Genomic DNA, 19,297 nt, shown 5'->3' on the forward strand with positions numbered 1-19,297 from the left:
TTAGCTCACAGTCAAACAGCTTGTATTAAAGGGAACGATTTCATAACCTTCCGCATTTTAACTTTTGACTATTTTTTACATAAACCTGAGGTTAATGTTAGACTTAATTTTCATGAAATATTGGAAGAAATTTCCTTCCCTGGGCTACAACCTTCACGTGGTGGAAGGGCATGAGCATTCCGATTGACCCCTAGGCCTATAATGGCGGGATAAATCATGACTGCTCCTAGTAAGGTAACCCTTATCATATAGGTCGAGGGTTAGGAGTCAGACGATAGGTAGTTCACATAGCGTCTGTTCTTAAGTGAGGGGCCTACGGTGGCGTCTGACCCAAGTGATGGTGTCACGTTAAAAACACAGTTTAGGATGGAAACGGGAAACCACCTTTATTATTATTCCCAAGACTTAATGATGGAAAGTATAAAGGAAAACAGTCCTGGCAACTACGGGAATTGGCCCAATCTAGCAGGTGTCGTGCCCGGCAGCGAAAGTGGCAAGGCTTCCGCGGTCTTCATCTCACGAAAGCCTTGCAAAGCAAAACAAAGAGAAGAACAGACTATGGAGAAGAATATGACCGAATTCGTTAGAATAGGAACTTGAAATGTTAGGACAATGCTGAGGACAGGCAAATTAGAGAATATTAAGCGAGAGATGGAAAGAGGAATTATAGATATTTTAGGTTTATGCGAGGTGAGATGAAATAATACCGGGGGTTACTGGAGTGATAGTTATGGAGTAATATACAGCGGAAGGGACGAGAGCCAACGAGGGTTTGCCTTAATATTGAATAAAATAAATTGGAAGAAGCGTAGCCAACATAGGGAAAGCAATGGATAGAGAATTACTAGTAGAAATAAATGCAGAACCGAAGAATTTGGTCATTGTTCAGGTATACCCGCCACCAAGCAATCATAAGGAAGAAGAGATAGTTAGGGTATACGACCAGTTTGAGAACATAATAGAGTATGTGCCTGCAGAGAAGCATTTGATAGTAATGAGGGGACGTAATGCGACGGTAGGCAAAGAAAAATATGGTGATAAGGTGGGGGAGTTTAGGCACAAGGAATGACCGCAGGGAGAAAGCAAGACTTCTGCAGGAGAAAGTGGTTAGCATTACCAACACTTGGTTTAGGCACCACAAAAGACGCAGGTATCCATGGAAAATGCAGGATGACTCAAGAAAGGTTAGGGGTTAGATTATATTATGGTTAGGCACAGATTTATGAACAGCGTGATCCATTTGCAAAAATTCCCGGGTGTAGATACCGACTCTGATCAGAATTCTAATGTTGTGCTCTTGGAATGTAGCGTCCGATCAAAAAAGATAAAGGTAAGGGTGGCGGATTTGGAAAGGGAATGTAGAAGCATTAGCTGAAAGGATGAGGAAGGCTGGTATCAACTGGCTGTAGAGGGATCATTAATAAGGGGAAAGAGCTGAGTACTATCGAGGAAAAATGGTAATATATGTATAAAGAAAAGGAAATGAAAAATTGCAAAAGGAACTATAAAAACTTTTAATAGGGGAAGGACAAGGAAACGGTTGAGATTATGAGGAAGATAGATTAGAGAAGGAAATGGAAGACTGTAAACGATAAGTAAGGCAGAAGGGAGTACACAAACTTGATTAATAAATATAGACGGGTAAAAAATAAAGCAAAATGAGAGAAAAAGGAAAACTTAGCGCGAAGATATGGAAAGTTTGTAGAGGAATGGTGAAATTTGTACGCTCTTTAAGAAGGTTAAAACACTTTCGAGAAGTAAAAAGAAAAGATCTGTGTTAATAGTTTGAGGTAAGTCAATTAAGATAACAGTTGAAACAGAAAAGATCTAAGAGAGATGGAAGGAATATATAAAAGGACTGTATGGTAAAGAACTGAGGCCAGTAAGCTTACCCTTTGGATGAGAAAATGACGTCAATGAAAGTATGGACTGATTGGTAGCATCTATGAGGAAGGAATCTGGGCGGAAGATTTTTCGATCAGCGTTCTTTCCTATTCCAAAAAAATAAAGGCTACATCATGTGAGGAACACAGAACAATGTTTGATTTCCCCTGCAGCTAAATTTCTTCTCAGAATCATCAACAATGGGAAAGAGAGTAGGGCAAATTCTTTGTAAGGGGATGATCAGTTTATATTTATAAAGAGGTGAGGCACGTGCGATGCCATTGCAGTAATGAGATCACTAATCGAGGGGAATATAGAATACAATCATAACGTATTTGCCTGTATCGTAGATTTTGAATAGGCGTTTGATGGAGTGAATTGGGAAATGCTAATGAGTATATTGCAGAAAATAGGAATAGATTGGAGGGAAAGGAGGCTAATCCGCAACCTGTACATATCTCAGACTGCTCAGGTGCGAGTGGGGAACGGGGAGTCCGGTTGGGCAGTGCTAGGAAGAGGTGTAAGGCATGGTTGCCCATTATCACCGTTGCTGTTCAACCTGTATGCAGAGGAAATGATCAAAGAGGAATGGGAAGAACTGGAGGTAGGAATGAAAGTGGGCGGGGAATTCGTGAAATCAGTGAGGTTTGCTGATGACCAAGCTTTAGTTTGTCAGTCAGTCAAGGGGTTGCAAGCATTGCTTAGTGAATTGGAAATTCAGTGCGACAGGTATGGGATGAAAATCAATATTAATAAAACAAAGGTTATGCGATTTTCTAGAAAGAAAAAGGCTAAGCTTAACATTAAAGTAGGAGGGCAAAAACTAGAGCAGGTAGAACAGTTTCAGTATCTCGGTAGTGGTTTGGACAAGCATGGTCAAAGTTGTATGGAAGTGAGGAGAAGAATTGCAACTAGGCAAAGATGCTTTCACAAAGAGGAGGGAGTTGACGACAGAAACGTTGCGTGAGGATGTTAAGAAAAGACTCATAAAAACTTTAATACGGAGCGTTGTTATGTACGGCGCGGAAACGTGGTCACTGAAGCAGGAGGATAGACTTAGATTGGAGGATTTTGATATATGGTTGTGGAGAAGGATGGAGAAGGTAGAATCGACCGAAAGGGAAAGAAAGGAGGAGGCTATTAGTAGGTATGTACGCTTGTGTGTATACTTGTATGGTGGGCAAGGAGAGGGAATTGCTTGGAGAAATCATTAGGAGGCAGAAGAAATGGATGAAGGGCGTATTGATTGGCAATGGGATGTTGGAGACTGTAATAGAGAGCGAATGTTAGGTAAACAATGAAAGGACAGGAATAGGATTGGTTAGCTGGACGGGAGGAAGGGAGGAAGTAAGCACATAAAGATGTAGAGGAACATGTTGTTGAGTAGGAGGCAAGATTGTATTTTTATAGGAGATTTTTATTTGGTATTTGTGCCCATCCAAAACTGGTAGAAACTTAACCGGTAGACTACCTAACAAAAATATATGCATACGCCCACACACACTTTCTCTTTATGTATAATAATTTATTTCCTATCCTTAAACTACTGATCATGAACATGAAAAAATAAGTGAGAGTAAGAATTGCATAATTTTTAGCAAGATGTGATGTTATTTTAGAACACCTTTTTATTGCTATTGTTACCCTTAAGCATTAATATCCTACATTGATTTCAGTGAAAGTCATGCTCAGAAAAATGAAAAGAATTTCTTCTTTCTAGTACATCTATCATAAATCGTGTCTTTATCACCAGCGAACGTTTTTATTCCCTTCAGAGACAACTTACAATGAGTTATTTCTTTGATTTCACCAAAAGATAATTAAGAATCATAAATAGAGAGTTTTAGGATTAAGAAATTTATGTTAATTTATTCTTAAAAGTGATATTAATTTTTGTATAATATCTGAACCTGTTCTATGCATTCCATTTTCAATGGAATCTAATTGATTCATAATACTCTTGTAGAAATATTAGATTCGGTGTTAATGTATAGCCTTTGTAGAAAGCTATTATATCATATTTCCACCTTTTAAGTCCATGGGGCTTTTAAAATTTATTTGGCTGTTAAAATTTCATTAAATATCGACGTTCAATAAGTGGAGTTGGTCCATACTGCCATTCAATCTCCCGTAATGTGAGACTTAATCAGTCATGTTCCATCCATTATGAATAAGGTATGGATGTAAATCTAAATATAATATACGCCCAATATTTGTTTATACCAATGTTTAGTGGTGTTAAATCCTCTCGCAATATTTCTGTTAAACGAAGAATAAAATAAACTTAAACCCAGATAGTTTGGTATTATCCATAATATGCATAAAATGAAATGGCCACACTGCACGGGAGTTATAACAAATAAAATTAATATTAAGATGATTTAAGGAGATATGCTTTATTTCATAGAGATAAGAAGTAAAGATTCATTATAAATAACAAATTAGGCTTGGTCAGACCAAGTATCGACAGCGTTAATTGTGTGGAGAAAAATGTTAAAGAAATTAGAAGCAAGGCCAGAAGACATAGTAGAAGTATTTAACTGTTCTTTAACTCAATTAATTGTTCTTAAATTAAATTATTTTATAATATAATATTAAGAGGGATAAGCTTTAAATACGGCATAATTATAATATGGCAATGAAAATTCTATTGATGGCTGGTGTCAATGGAAAAAAATAATAACATCGGTATTGTCTTCGCATGCGGTATTGTCTTCGCATCAGTAGTAACCACCCCCATACTCACTCACACATTCACGACACTTCACCTACGAGCTTCATTCCCCGGCTAGAACCCATATCTTGGCAACTTCATCGCCTCGCCAAGATGAACCCTGACTTTGAGAATCCCTCTTTTATGCCCCTCCATTACAGCCCTCGGCTGAATGGCACTCTCTGACCCGCCTTCCTTTCCACCACTTCCCACCCTGTGTAATCGGGCAGACTCCAGTCCTCTCACAAAAATCTTCTCTCTATTTAATCTCGAATAGTTTTTGTTCACTTCGTTTTTTAACGGTGAAAATTAGTTTTCATAGTTTTTACGGTCTTTAAATGCATGGATTAATGACTAAATGATTTGATAAAATTAGAACCCCATGTATGGATCAAAAATATGTTCATGACATTTTCGGGTTGATTTTTCAAATTGAGTATAACTTCTCCAAAGATAGGAAAAAATAAAAATTAGTCCAACTATCCACATTCAGCTATATAATATGTGAAAAGTATTTTGAAGCCACGCATTTTTTCGGAGAAATTTGTCTGAAATTGCCGAGTATACGGGTAGTTAATTAATTTTGATGGATTTTTAGAAAGTAACGTATAATGTAAAAATAATATAATTTTATGCATTGAAATCTGTGATGAAAAAGTGTCGTCGTGCTTTTTTTCCTCTTTCTCCCCAGCATGCCTACTTTTCGGTTTAATGCTTATTCCATTCAATCACTTGGAACTCATTTTTTGGTAAATATAGTTTAAAAAATGTTGGTGGAGAAGTGCTATGCAACTTTAAGATAAATTTTGCAATGATAATTTTCCTCAGTGATATCTTGTTATGGTTTTGGAAAATATATGTGGTACCAAATTCTATTTGTAAAACACGACAGGGATATATATTAAATGAGCGATGATGAAAAACTACCCAAATATAAACATTCAAAATCACTTTGTGTATTATGAGTGTTTAGGCAAAATAATGAATTGAATGAAAAATCAGCTTAACAATATATCCATATCAACAGATCCTAGACTAATTTTTTTATTCAATGTTCACCGTTGTTTGCAATCGGATTAAATTTTAAAATAAGCCTAATTACTTGATCAATATGTAACTATAGGTACTGCGAAGGATTAAACGATCTATTACCTGTTACTTGGGTACTTGGTTGCGTGCATTGAATAACATGATATACCTTAACGAGCCTTATAATTATAGACCTGAAGATGACACGAAGTGTTGAAACCGTGTGAATGAAAATACTATAGTGGAAAGTACAATTGTCATTGATAATTTATTTCCAATAACATACTTGTTACTCCCCTGAACTTTTAGTCCTAATTCTAGTTGCCAGGTGTAATAATTGATGCATAACTATTGAAATGAGCAAAGTAATTAAGAATTAAGTGACCAAAAGTTCAAGATGTCTCTCTCTTGCATCTCTGTGTTTTCGTTTGCATTCCAAAAGGAATGCATAAGAAATTGCTTGTGGCCAGTCTTATTAAAAAACAATTTTTATTGTAATACTTAGTTTAATTTACTCCGTAGCTCATTGACTCATATTAAATATGTTTATTATTACTTTGGTACTGTCCACGTGGTAATATTTTGCAGGAATTAATGCAATTGTTCTATTAATTCTTTATATAGCGTTAGTGGCTTGATTTTCATGTACTTATTAATCAACTTTATTTCAAAAACAAATATAGTTTCGATTGATAGTTAAATGTGCCGTTATAATTATCGTTTTCCTCCTATAAGAACGAAATGCATCTGATTTTAGCCCTCCAATCGGTTTTACCTTGCGTTTTGGTGTCTGGTATCCAAGCTCTGGCGGTTACCATTTTAGATTTTTACTGCAATATGAATCTCAATTATACTATATAATTTTGAAGAAATAATTTTGCCTCTTCTATGTCTCTCGTTTAATCTGAAAATTCAATTTTTGTGAAATTTAATCTGAAATTCAAGTTCCTTGCTAAAGCCCCTTGCTAAATAGAATATTAATCATAATTAAAATATAGCAGTTAAAATTTTGTAATAATAACAGCGAAACGATTATATGGTGTAATAGTTTCTGAAATCACTCGTATAGTTTTAGTGGAAAATATAGAACGTTCTATTGAGGGTATTTGCATTAGCGCGGTATTTTTCCTTGCCCAGTAAAGAAATAGGGCATTTAGCTGCTAGTACCTCAGGTAGTTTTGAAAAAATCACATTCTGTTATTGTTTGCACTTTTTCTATTTGCATACCTAAAGGTTAAATTCATCAGACGTCATCGCATAAACCCATTTCTCATATATCATTTTCATCGAGATTTAATCGTAGTTTTCCTGAACCAAATAAAGTCAAAATTAACTCTCGTGCTAATCCAAACGTTGATCGAGTTTGAGGACAACTGATAAGGTCAGTTTCAGAGTTCAGAAAGTATAGCTTTCTGTACCGCGCATTAAAATGGATTGTTTGGATTGCTTTATTCCGTCTCATAATTAACAATATCAATAAAGAAACCTACTTGCATCGAGTCCTTTCTAGGCACTCAAACTCTACTATCAATGGGGAAGATGGCCATTTCCTGCATTGATTTGTTTCCACACGAACACTTCCCTTCCTGGAGCCCAATGGAACTCGCCATCTCCAAACTCCACTAATATTTTTTTCTGCCTAATTCTTCTTCGTCTATCCATTTCTATGACCGCCATTTTACACTCTCAGATCCCATCTCTGAATGAAACTCTTCATTTATACCAGCTTGCTACCCTTCCTACTAGCCCTCCGCGCTTTCCTTTCCTCTTCATCCTTTTGCAGATTCAGCCGAGCAGCAAGACAAACCAATTGCATCCCACCAGCCCATCGATTCCATCAGAATCGCTAAAAGGATGCCTCGTCGCTGAGGGAGTGCCTGGCTAATGCGTTGGTCAACTGGGTGCCCTTGCTTGCCCTTCTCTGCCCTTTCGTCGCTCGGCTCGTGCAAAGTTCTTTCGATTCCGGGAGACGATGGGAGAGCCCCATTTAGAGCGCTGACTGAATGGAAACACGGGGACTACTGCTGGGAGACGCAGGTTTCTATTAAGTCGCACACAAATGAGTTCCTTTAAGGATTAGAAGTTGCCAATCAATAGGAAATCTTATGGCTGAATTTCAAAAGAAGACATTTTTCCCGATTTCAACAGTTTTCTGTATTATTTGCACAATGCATTATACATATTAATCATTACTAGCAGATGTAAAAGCCAAAGGAGGATTGTAAATACGTATTTTTATTGTTTGCTTCATCTCGATGAAATTCAAAATAAATCTCGCAACTTGGCAGTGAGCTCCTAGACTTTCAGACGACTATTCAATTAGTTCATGTTTATTTATTTATTATTTATTTTGCACAATTACGTTTCAATTAGGCAAATTTCCTGGTGACAACGGTCAAGTTAGGTCAAAGATAACTCTTACAATGAAAATTACATACGAACACATAAAACAGATAAGAGACAAAATATTTTTACATAATGACACTTCCACATCACATACAAAATGCCGTCCACATCACATACAAACATTATTTTCATAACTACAATGAAGTTATGTGGATTGTGCCGAATCGTTTTTCTTATTAACAACTGGCCTTTGTTTCACTCAATCATTCATTTCTCTCTTCATCTTGCAACCATTATTCTACGGTATCTTTTGTCACATTACTTTTTATCAATAATACCTCACATGCACCCTCCATAGGTGCCACCTGATGTAATTGTTTCAGCATGAATCACATTTTTAAGTTTTCTATCTGAAACTAAATTCTTTATAGATATTAAAATTTTAAGCCAACATCGGTTGGAAGTGTAATGAAAAATCAGTAATTAAAAGAAGGAAAGTAACTTACTACGTATTATATTACATAAAATCCATTAAACTAAAAATTAATTAATAAAAAAATCAGCTAAAAATAAAATGGAAAAGCGGATACTTGAGATCTTATGCCAAGTTATACTGCATAGAGTAGAATGAAGGGCTGCAGTAAACCCTAATATTGAAATACTGATGATAATGCCAAGTTAATCGAATGTTATTCTTAACAGTTCAAGAAATTCGCAAGCCATTAAAACTCTTACTTTTAATGAATATGAATTATTATCCCATTCATATGGGCTTTCAACTTGCAGCGCAAATGATAACATCGTTAATGGTTTAAGTACCTTATGAGGTGATGGGTACCGAAGTGTTTGAACCGACCAATTACAAACTTACTTCTTTTAATGTAAATACTTTTCAAAGTTAATTTTGCATTTTTTTAGACTAAATTTGAAATTTATAGATAAATTCTATTTAATCAAAAAATGAGTGCTCAATTACTGCATATCAATAAATTATTTTGTGTTTTAGATTTGAGGTTGTGGTCACTATTGAAATTACAAGGATTGATATGGTGTACTTACAGAGGAACAAGTGTAATAGTCGTGTCAGAGATTCTGCCAGGCCACGTTTAATAAAATATAGTGCATCCACATTAAGAGCCTTAAGCAACTCGCTGATTCTTGTATCGTGAATCGTTAAATTTCGTATCAGAATGCTGGCAAGCGCTGGCACACGCATAACAACATGAGTGAGTAGAAACTTATCAATTTCGTGAGAAATATGTAACTCTAATTTGAATAGCAAGAGATCAATAAATGACAAAGTGTTAAAACTTGGGAGGCATGAATAGAGTTCGTCAGGCATGCTGGCACGGAGCGGAGCCTCCATCGTGAAGCCCGTTTTTCCGATGCCCGGAGTCTGTGAGTTGGCGTATGACGGGGGAAAGAAACGCGGGTGCGGGCTGGTGCGTGCGGATGATGAAGTGTTTCGGCAACGCGACGGCTTTCGAGGCGGACGCCCGGGATTCTCGGGCTTCGTGGGAACGACGATGGGTTACGCTGAAAACGAGTCGTCAGTCGCATGTTTTATCTCGTCCCCTCTGGTGGACTTTTTTCTCCAATCCTCTTGTTTTTAAATTGATCGGGATTGGAATTCCAACGCTGGTTGACAATCTCGTGCCGTAATTAGGATTATCCGCTGATTGTACAGTGGGACTTGTCCGTCCGGGCGAGAAGCAAACTCCCCTCTCCCATTGCTGGAATTAAACTGTTTTGTCGTGTTCAATGAACTGGTTGTTTTTCAACCGCTGGTGACCTCATGAAATATATGTGTGTGTGTGTATATTTTCCGAAAACCCAAATTTTTTCAGTTTGAGAAATTCAGGCACAAACCTTATGGTCAGGCAACTAAGTACAAATTCAGCAGGAAATTGTTCGAATGGAAATATTCATATCTAAACCAGTGGAAGTAAAACAATCAATGTACTTACTGGAAATTGTAGCAAAAATTATCATATTCCTATGCACCATGAATAAGATTGAAGTTTTTTCATATACCAACGACCATAAGTATTATCAGGTTTGAAGATAAATTAAAATTTATTTTTGTGCGGGAACACCACAAAATAAGCCCGAGGTAAAACAAAAAAAATTCACACCGTGTGGCATCTTTCAACATGCTCATAGCGTCATATTTTGTGTAATATTAGTCATTGTTCTCCATAATTTACTGATTCTATTTGCTCTCAAGTTGCATCGAATTCAAACTCTACGATAAATGTTAAGGTAATGCAATCTACATTTCTAATGTTAGTTAATGCAAATTAGTTTTTCGTTGCAATGTAAATTAATTATATTTGCATTGCAAAGTTAAAGTCCTAAAATCCTAAAAATGTAATGTTCGTGTTCTAAGGTGCGTTTCAAATAGCGCTTCAGTTCTACACAGTTTTAGATTGCTCAGTCCAAAAAATGTTGGGAGCATGTCTGAAAAAAACAAAGAAGGAAAAGTGATAATTTTAATGATTTGATTAAAAAAAGCTCTAGCTTAATTTTGATCAAATTATATTGAATTTCACTATATCATCATTGACATATTGGGTAGGATATATGATTTCACCGTTGTATTAGATATACGGTTGGTGTAATGCATACATTTAAGCTCTAAACTGGGTTGTACTAGAAATACTCGAGCGTTATAAACGAATTCCTATTACCATAATTATATTTTGCTACGACTCCCGGAATATAATGTTATAAGTTTTTAATGATAGGTTCTAAATGGAGTGTTTAGCAGATATTACGTAAAACGTACATTTATTTTTTTGCAAAATTTCTACAAGCGTACGGTACAAATGGACACAATTATTTTTGATACAAATTTTTAACTATTTTTTAGAGAATACGATGAATATTTTATCCTTTTTTATCAATAAATGCTGGTGATTTGACAATTTTAAAATACACATTTCATTGGCTAAATATTAATGACACCGTTTTATAGACCTATTCCGTAACCATTTCAAAGAAATCTTACAGGAAAAATTATCAAATTGAATTCATTGAAAAATGCAATTCATTGAAAAATGCATTTCATTCGATAATTTCTCTCTACTCCATATTTGTAACTCCTTCAACTCTAAACTTCAAAAGAATCTTTTTGTTAGCGGTAGATTGGGTTTTCAAAATGAGATATTCATGCATTATAACTATAAACATGTATAAAATGCACTTTCATAGTACTTGGAGATTTAACCATTCCAAAGTGACGGATTAAGTCTGTTTATTTCTTTCAACGAGAAGGGATAAAAAAATAGCATGCATAAACCCACGACAAAAGGACGAACTTTCATTAATCTGGTGAGCTTGTTACGCGACGGCAGAAAGCGTCCTCATTTATTCTGTCGTGTGAGTAAATTAGATTTGGCAATTTTTTTCGGTTGTTATTGGCTGGTAGATAAAAATTATAAAATTAATAAAAAAATGAGTGTAGCAATGAACCAATAGCGTTTTAATAAGGAATCTAAATAAACCAAGAGGTGACGAGGCTTCATTATCTTCATAATGTATTTTATCGGCCTGTGACACCATTTCTAGGATATACCTTGGTTTTGGTTCCCATTCATCTTATTTGGTGAGTTTACTCAACCTTTGAACTTTCGATGGGCTGTCTGTAAAACGGTACTCTCCTTTATTCCTTAGAATGACGACTATTTATCATGTTGCGCTCAGAATATCTTCCTCGATTGCAACCATTCAGAAAAATCATGGGAAGTAATTTTACTCCAAAGAATATTTATTGTTATGATTCAAGTATGGAAACTCAATTCGTGCGAATGAAATAAATACAGTTTGATGGTCTCAATATAACGTAACGGTGATTTTTTTAAATGTATTTATATATTATATAAATAGGATATTAGCGGGCGCATGCTGAAGCCACCACTCTCTCGAATGCACGATCTGTGTGCTCTGTGACACGTAGTGCGGCGAGGTCGGCCAGGTAGCACAAAATAACAAGGACCAAGTGTGAGGTTTATTTGCATGTTCTATCAAGATACAAGGACCTGTATAAAATCGGTGCAGTAAGGTATTACGTAACGGCTAAAATTTGGTCGTAGTTTGACACTGATTTCTAAAGTATTTAGGCTTGAAAATTTACAATGTTCTTATAGAAGTTTACAAATCAAAAATATTTCTTGAAACGCGCTATTATCATCATAAAACTTGTTTAATCATTGTATTAACGTAAAGTACTAATACTTCATAATCACCATTATGTGTGTAGTATATTCTGAAAATTCAAAAAGCATTTTAGCTAGTTGTTTTTTCATTTAATTAAGTACCATAATGTGTATAACTGTTTACAAGGAAATTTGAATAAGCATTAGGTAATAATGCCTGAAACTCATTATTCGCTTGAAAATTTAAACGTATTAATTCTCTAAAAAACCTTTGTCGAAAATATGTCGCTAATACAAAATGGAATTAGTCACGTTTAACAGAATGAATGAATTTTAAAACAATATCTAGTTATCATGGTATTCCAAATTTATGTATATTAAACATTTTTAAATTATTAGAAATTTTTTATCTGTGAAATTCGAATTGAAATCACTGGTAATAAAGTTATTACCTTTCTAGCTTCGACGCATAATCTAATGTAGTTGATTTTATTTTGTAATAATGTAAAACTGCAGCAATATTTTTAATTATACTAATGATATTTTCTCAGAAAAAGAAATCATTGCCTTATGAGTTCATTATTTTAAAATTTTTGGAATAAATTTCAAAGGGAAGGATAAAATAACCATGACCTAAGCATGGCAGTGAGTATTTAAGCATCGATTTTTGCCAAATTGTAGCCATTCATTTTCTTTCAGTAAATATCGCTTGTGTTGCAGGGATGTTTTATTTCTCCAGCCTTGTACTATGAACCTTCTCATTAAATTCGCAGTCCCATCGTTTCCAATATCAAAGTTATAATTAAGAACGAGTCAAACTTCACAAGGAGAATGCTGGGTTGACATTTTGTTGAAAAACCGTGTTCCATAATTTTAAGAAGTATTGCAATTTAATTGGTTGTGCGCATTGACAACTATAAATTGATCATATCGTGTGGCAATAGCTTCATGAAAACTTGCTGGTTATTCTTATGCCAAACGAAAATGACGATTTGTGATGACTGCCAGTCACCTGCGAACGGTAAATGTTGAATTGAATTCAAAGTCGAAAAAAAATTGCTGAATGTCTAATTAGCATTATAAAAAATTAATTCCCGCTGATAATGATAAAAACCTTTCAACTTGGAAGCAATAATTGTGTTTTGATGACTCAAACTAAGTTAGAGCATTCTCTAAATTTGAAAAAAAAATCATTATCCAGTAACGAATAAGCAAAGTTGGCCAAACTCTCTGAACCCATCAACAAGCATCTTTTACTTAGTTGCACATGGTGCAATCAATCATTTCAAAAAGGAATTTTGGAAAATGGTCTTTATGGCTTTTTCAAAAGGATTCAGGAACATATCTTATTTTATAATGGAAGTATTGTAAAGAGTGGAGTTGCCGAAAATAATAATTGCAACATTTTCAGAGGGTAAAATCATTCGCCTTGAATGGGATTCGAACCCAGATACCTCAATATCCGGTCGAGCACTCGACCGGATATTGAAGGATCTGGGTTCGAATCCCAGTCAAGGTAAATGATTTTTACACTCTGAAATTGTTGCATTGAAATGCACATTAGCGGATGACTCCGTTAAACGTTACTGTTGCGGCATCTCCCACAGTTTCTTTGGAAATTAATAGAGTTAAAAGTAGCCCAGGTCTTGGGTAAGTTTTTCGATTACCTATATTTTTTACTTGCAAGAATATACTTATGATTATCTATTGCATTACCTTTGAATTGAACTTGATATGGGTCTCCCGTAGGGAAAAAATGGAAATAAATTCATGTTTGGTGAATAAAAGTCGATTTTTCAAACAAAGATATGAAATTAGTCGTATAATACGGTACTTTCCCGACGTATTTGCTTGATAAAGTTTTTTAGGTCTTCCACTGGGTCATGGATTTTCTTGGGTCTTCCACCGGGTCAGGATGCACGAGTCGAGCATCGAACCGTCGGCCAATATGGCACCCCTGACCCGGTGGAAGACCCAAAATAACTTTATAAATGAAATGAGATGTTAAAAGAAAATGTTTTAGCCCTGCTTACCATTTAGTACTTCTCTCTATTCGTCGGAAGAATTCCCGGTAGTAATTTTTTCCTTTATTTTTCCTTTATTATTTTCCAAGTTTGTGTGCAGTGCTGAATTCAGATCGTCAGTTAAGTAGGTGCAAGGTCGCAGATCACATTAGCATTGGTTAGATGATAGTGCACACCATTATCGCTGAAACTTTGGTGATGCGAATGATCAGCGCCTAACTCGTCCCGAAGATCTTGACGGACGACCAAGAGGAGAGTCCAGTGTCTGCCAGTTCCTTTTGCAACGGCATCGCGAGGTTTTCCCCCCTTACAGTCCTGAAATAGCATTCCTGCAGACTATATCCTATTCCTTAAAGTGAAACCCTCCCTCAAAGGACATCATTATGTAACCCTAAGTGCACGCGTACACTTAATGATCTTGCGTAGTCCGTCAATCAAGAAGCCTTCGAATTGTGTAAAAACCGCTGGCAAACATGTATCGACGCTTAAGGGATGTACTTCGGAGAAGTTCGAGATTTAGTTTCAGTATCTGAGATAAATCTATTTACCCGAAACTTTTCCGATAAATTTTACACAAACTATTAATTGGAGCTACGATTTTTCATCTTTGCCATCCTTGGGTTTCCGCATGCATATGCGCTAGTAGTATCGTACAAAGATGTCACAATAAGAAACTGGCATTTATGACGAATATAGTTTGAAAATATACCAGGGAAAGATGGGCTAATTTTACTTTATCTCTTCAGTTACGTAACATCGAATATGCAGCAAGTACTTATTTTGAAAATAAGCCAAGAGATATTGGTTCCAGAAGAAAATGAATAAGTTGAATTCATTTAGCTCCGGAGTCGTGAAAAACTGCGATGAATGACCACATGGCATGATGGAAATGCTGCATCAGCAGGAGTAGAAATTCACAGGGACTGGGTGACACAAAGAGGGATTAAACTTTTGTATTACAAGTGGTTCAGCTGTGCCAGTGGTTGTCGTTGATAGCCCAACAAAACGTTGGCAAGTCGAACAATAATACGAAAATTAGAGAGACTTGTTTTTCGAACAATAGGTTGCAACTTTTTTCTTGCACTTATGATTGCGTGACGCCTCTCGTGTTCATCTGCATCTAAAGCATATCCTCCAAATTACTATTTTATATGTATCAATCGAGTTGCCAAATAAAAAATGAATTATATCATCAATTGAGATTTTAAAGTGTATCTACACATATATTAATTAGCTATCGGAGGTTATAAAGCATACGGTTTAAAGTAATTTTTTAGATATCGCAAATTATGATTGATAAGCTATAAAATAAATAAAATTAGCATGTAATCTATTTATTAGATTTACACCTTCTGATACAACGTGAAGCTATTGCGTTGTGTTTAATATCGTGTGGTGTCAATAATTATTATCATGTTCCACACTAAATACAACTATGGCATTATTTTAATGATATCCAACTTTTTAGCGGCAGAATTCGATGAAATATTTTTATGCAATGCGATACATGAAATGAAATCACCTTATCCAGCATTTCTCTGATTGAGCCTAAATTTAGTAGAAATAATTAGTTGTATTAACGGTTCTATCACTCAAATAAACAAACAATAAGTACTGCATATTTAAGCCCGGGGATAAAAGCCCGGGGGAAGCATGGGAGGATGGAGAGTGTGTCTGACATGCTAGAAACGCTGGGCTGGGAACCTCTAGAATCTAGAAGAAAAGTAAGCAGACTTTGTGGAATGTTCCGAATTTTGAAGGGGGAGAAAGCTTGGGCAGATCTTAGGAAAGAGGCGGGGAACCCAAATTTTATAGGCAGAAATGATCACAAATTTAAGATAAAATGCCGGGCACAGAGAACAAATAAAAAAAATTTTCTTTTCTAAATAGAACAATTGTTGAGTGGAACACTTTACCTGCAAAAATATTCGAGCCCTTTCCTAACAGAGTGTATACTTTTAAGAATAGATGTAAGGCATATATGTAATAATTTGATTGATGTGTGGTGTATGGTATTATATGTAATAGCTTAATTTTTTTTTAATTTATCTTTTTTTTTCTTGCTGATAAATGGTTGTAAATGGGATGGGGATTCACTTTTTTTGTTAAAGAGATTTGTGTTTTGAAGTCTAGTTTTATGTATTATCTTTTGCAATTATTTGGGACTTGTGTGCCACCTGACAATGTCTATCAGCACATGTGTATTTCTAATAATAATAATAATAAAAACGCTAAAGGCTCCATCCTTGGACCATGGGGGCATAAGTCCTCTGGTGCTACCTACATATCAGGAGACAACGGGAGATAATTTTATTGCAAGAGTATTATTAAAAATATAAAACAATTCAGCATCGATGATCAGCTCCGATATTACTATTTTTATAAGAATTTTTAATATGATATTGTTATTAGAGTCCATCGAAAAATGGAATTACGGTTTCAAAGAAGGAAAATGTCTCCATTGTCAAAGCTAAGAAATTCTGTGATATAAATATGAAAAGTTGTAACTGAGGTTTTCAAGGAAATATTGATTTGATGATGATAATTTTAATTATATAGGTTTTTTTAAAACAATACAAGTAAAGAAAATTATTTTTAAACTAATAATCAATATTCATGTTTAAAATTCTGAGTAATATTGCATATAAACCTTTATAAATGGGGGCATAAAATTATTTCAACCAATTTTGCCATTTTTTTTAAATCGTCTCGAGTTAATGCATTTCTTGTTTTATAGGGTTCACAGGCTAAAATAAACGGGTTTAAAAAGAATTATTCAGAAGATACGAAAAAAGGTCTCCAGGGTAACAGTAAATCCTGAATAACTTTGATGAAGTCTCAGCATTGAAATCTCCACATTAAGCGTTATTGTTCATAATTATGATTTTTTTGCAAAGCAACATCTTCGGGTTAGAACCTGAAGATATTGCAAACTTTGCAGCGAAAACGTTGTCGCGAGCACTAATTAATGTGTAAATTACAATGTTGATATTTCCTCAAACTTCCCGGTAGATTAAAAAAATGTGCATAGGACTGTTATCTCAATTAGTTCACACAGTGCCTAATAGTAATTTGGAAATAAATGATTAACAGTGTAAATTTACGTCATTTATGTAGCATTGATTTATAAAGTTCAAATGGCCAGCCGCGTGATGGCTCCACCTCTGCTGAATTTCCAACCAATCGCCTAATTTTACGGTGCTAAGGTTTTATAGACCGCTCATCGAGGAGTATTTTTCGACGCGGCGGCGGGCTAAATAACTGCCCGGTGACACCCGGTATGAATAACGCCTCTTGATCGATAAAAACGCTAGCTGCATCGATCGCCTGCAGCGCATGAATGTATTTAAACATTTTACATCTACGCCGGTGGCGCTAGCGCATCGGCTAAAATTATAAAGGTGATAAGTTGATTCATTTTCCTATTCGTCTATCAACTAAACATTCTTGGCATCGTCGAGAGTATTTACGATTGCTATATTCATTGTAGAGGATGTTGGCTATTTAAATCAAGAGCGCTAGTACGGAAGTTTTAAAACCAGTCGTTTCTAAAATGGAGACAATGCATAATAATTTTTAAAAATGAATGTATTTAAATACTATATATATATATATATAAATTCAATTCCTTTATTAACGTTATTATATGTTTGAAACTTACACCCTTTGAAGAACAACTTTCACAATTTCCTTGCGAAGGAAAGGCAAATACATTTTGGTGAGCAAAAAACGGGGAACACATGCATACATCATAATGATAATGTAACAAGAAGACGATGGGTAGACGTAATACGAGAATACTATTTTAAGGGACGAAAGTGAAGTCAATGCGTAGATAATCAGGGAACGGTGAGATGCAAGTATATCTGGTGTATTTTTTATTGAGTTAACTGTTCATGTTCAATATAATCCGCTGGCATCACTAGACGCATTCAAATGGGTGAAATAAAGATCTCTCCTGTTCGGAAATATGAATGGCAAATAATAATAATTCACTCATTTAAATATTTGTTATATTCATTAAAATTTGCTATAATATGAATGAAATAGTTAGTATTTTTTATATTCAATGTCAATTTTGTGATACCTTATGAGCTCATATGCAGTGTATTGCAAATTGCTGAGCATAAAAAATGAAATTTCTTGTCTGGGTCCTGCGTTCATAGCATTAATCTGTAAAATATTTCCCCGAGTTTACAAAATTTATAGAAAATATTTGCTCAGTATTTCAATAAGTTTAGATAGATTTAGCATGGAATGAATAGTTTTGATTCATTTAAGCAAATTACATAGGCAATACATACACATGTACCTAGTTTAAACTCACTTAAGGCCACAAAGTTAGCAGATCGCAACCAATGGGGTGAATACAAAAAAATGGTGCAATGAGAATAGGAGACCATAGACATAATAAATAAGCTTCAGCTCGGTTAGACTTAGACCCTCTTAATTTATCATATTTTTACTAGCGGAGTTTGTAAAATTAGCCATAACATGGTTGAAATTCCCGCTTGAAACATGAACATGGTTGAAAACTTTCTCTAGACATTTACCAGAATTGAAATTATTAATATTTATGTTCCAACGCGTTAAAAATATAACAGTGTTGAATGTGACTGTGACTGTGGCCGTAAATGTGGCAGTGACTAACACAAATGTAAGCATAGATTAATATCAAGGACGTTCATGGTCCTTTGATGAAGTTAGATATTCATTGATGACTTTACATGACCGGAAGTCAAAGGTATACAATGGGAAGATAATATTTCCCCTTAAGAGTTCCCATACACATTTGTGTGGTTTAATGTTTTATTCACGTGATATTGTAAAATGTGTGCAAGCAAAGATTGAAATAAAAGTGTATAGATAGAAGAGGAAATGTGATTAGCATTATCTTATACGCGTAGAAGTCCTTGGGTCGGTATAATTTTTAACTGTTATGAAGTTTTCTGCAAAAACATGAATTGGTTTCTATGATTTTTAGTTGTAGAAAATACATTTACTGTAGTTAATTACAACAGTAAGTAATTGTCATTTTCAAAAACAGCTGAGGAAATTATAAAAAAATTAGTCAATCGATACTTTCTAAAATTAGGTACTAGTTTTTGCTTGGATGTATATATTCAATGGACTATCTATGGATT

The sequence above is a fragment of the Hetaerina americana genome, unplaced genomic scaffold, assembly GCF_022747635.1.
Source record: "Hetaerina americana unplaced genomic scaffold, ioHetAmer1.1.p SCAF_10, whole genome shotgun sequence".
Classification (NCBI taxonomy): Eukaryota; Metazoa; Arthropoda; class Insecta; order Odonata; family Calopterygidae; genus Hetaerina; species Hetaerina americana.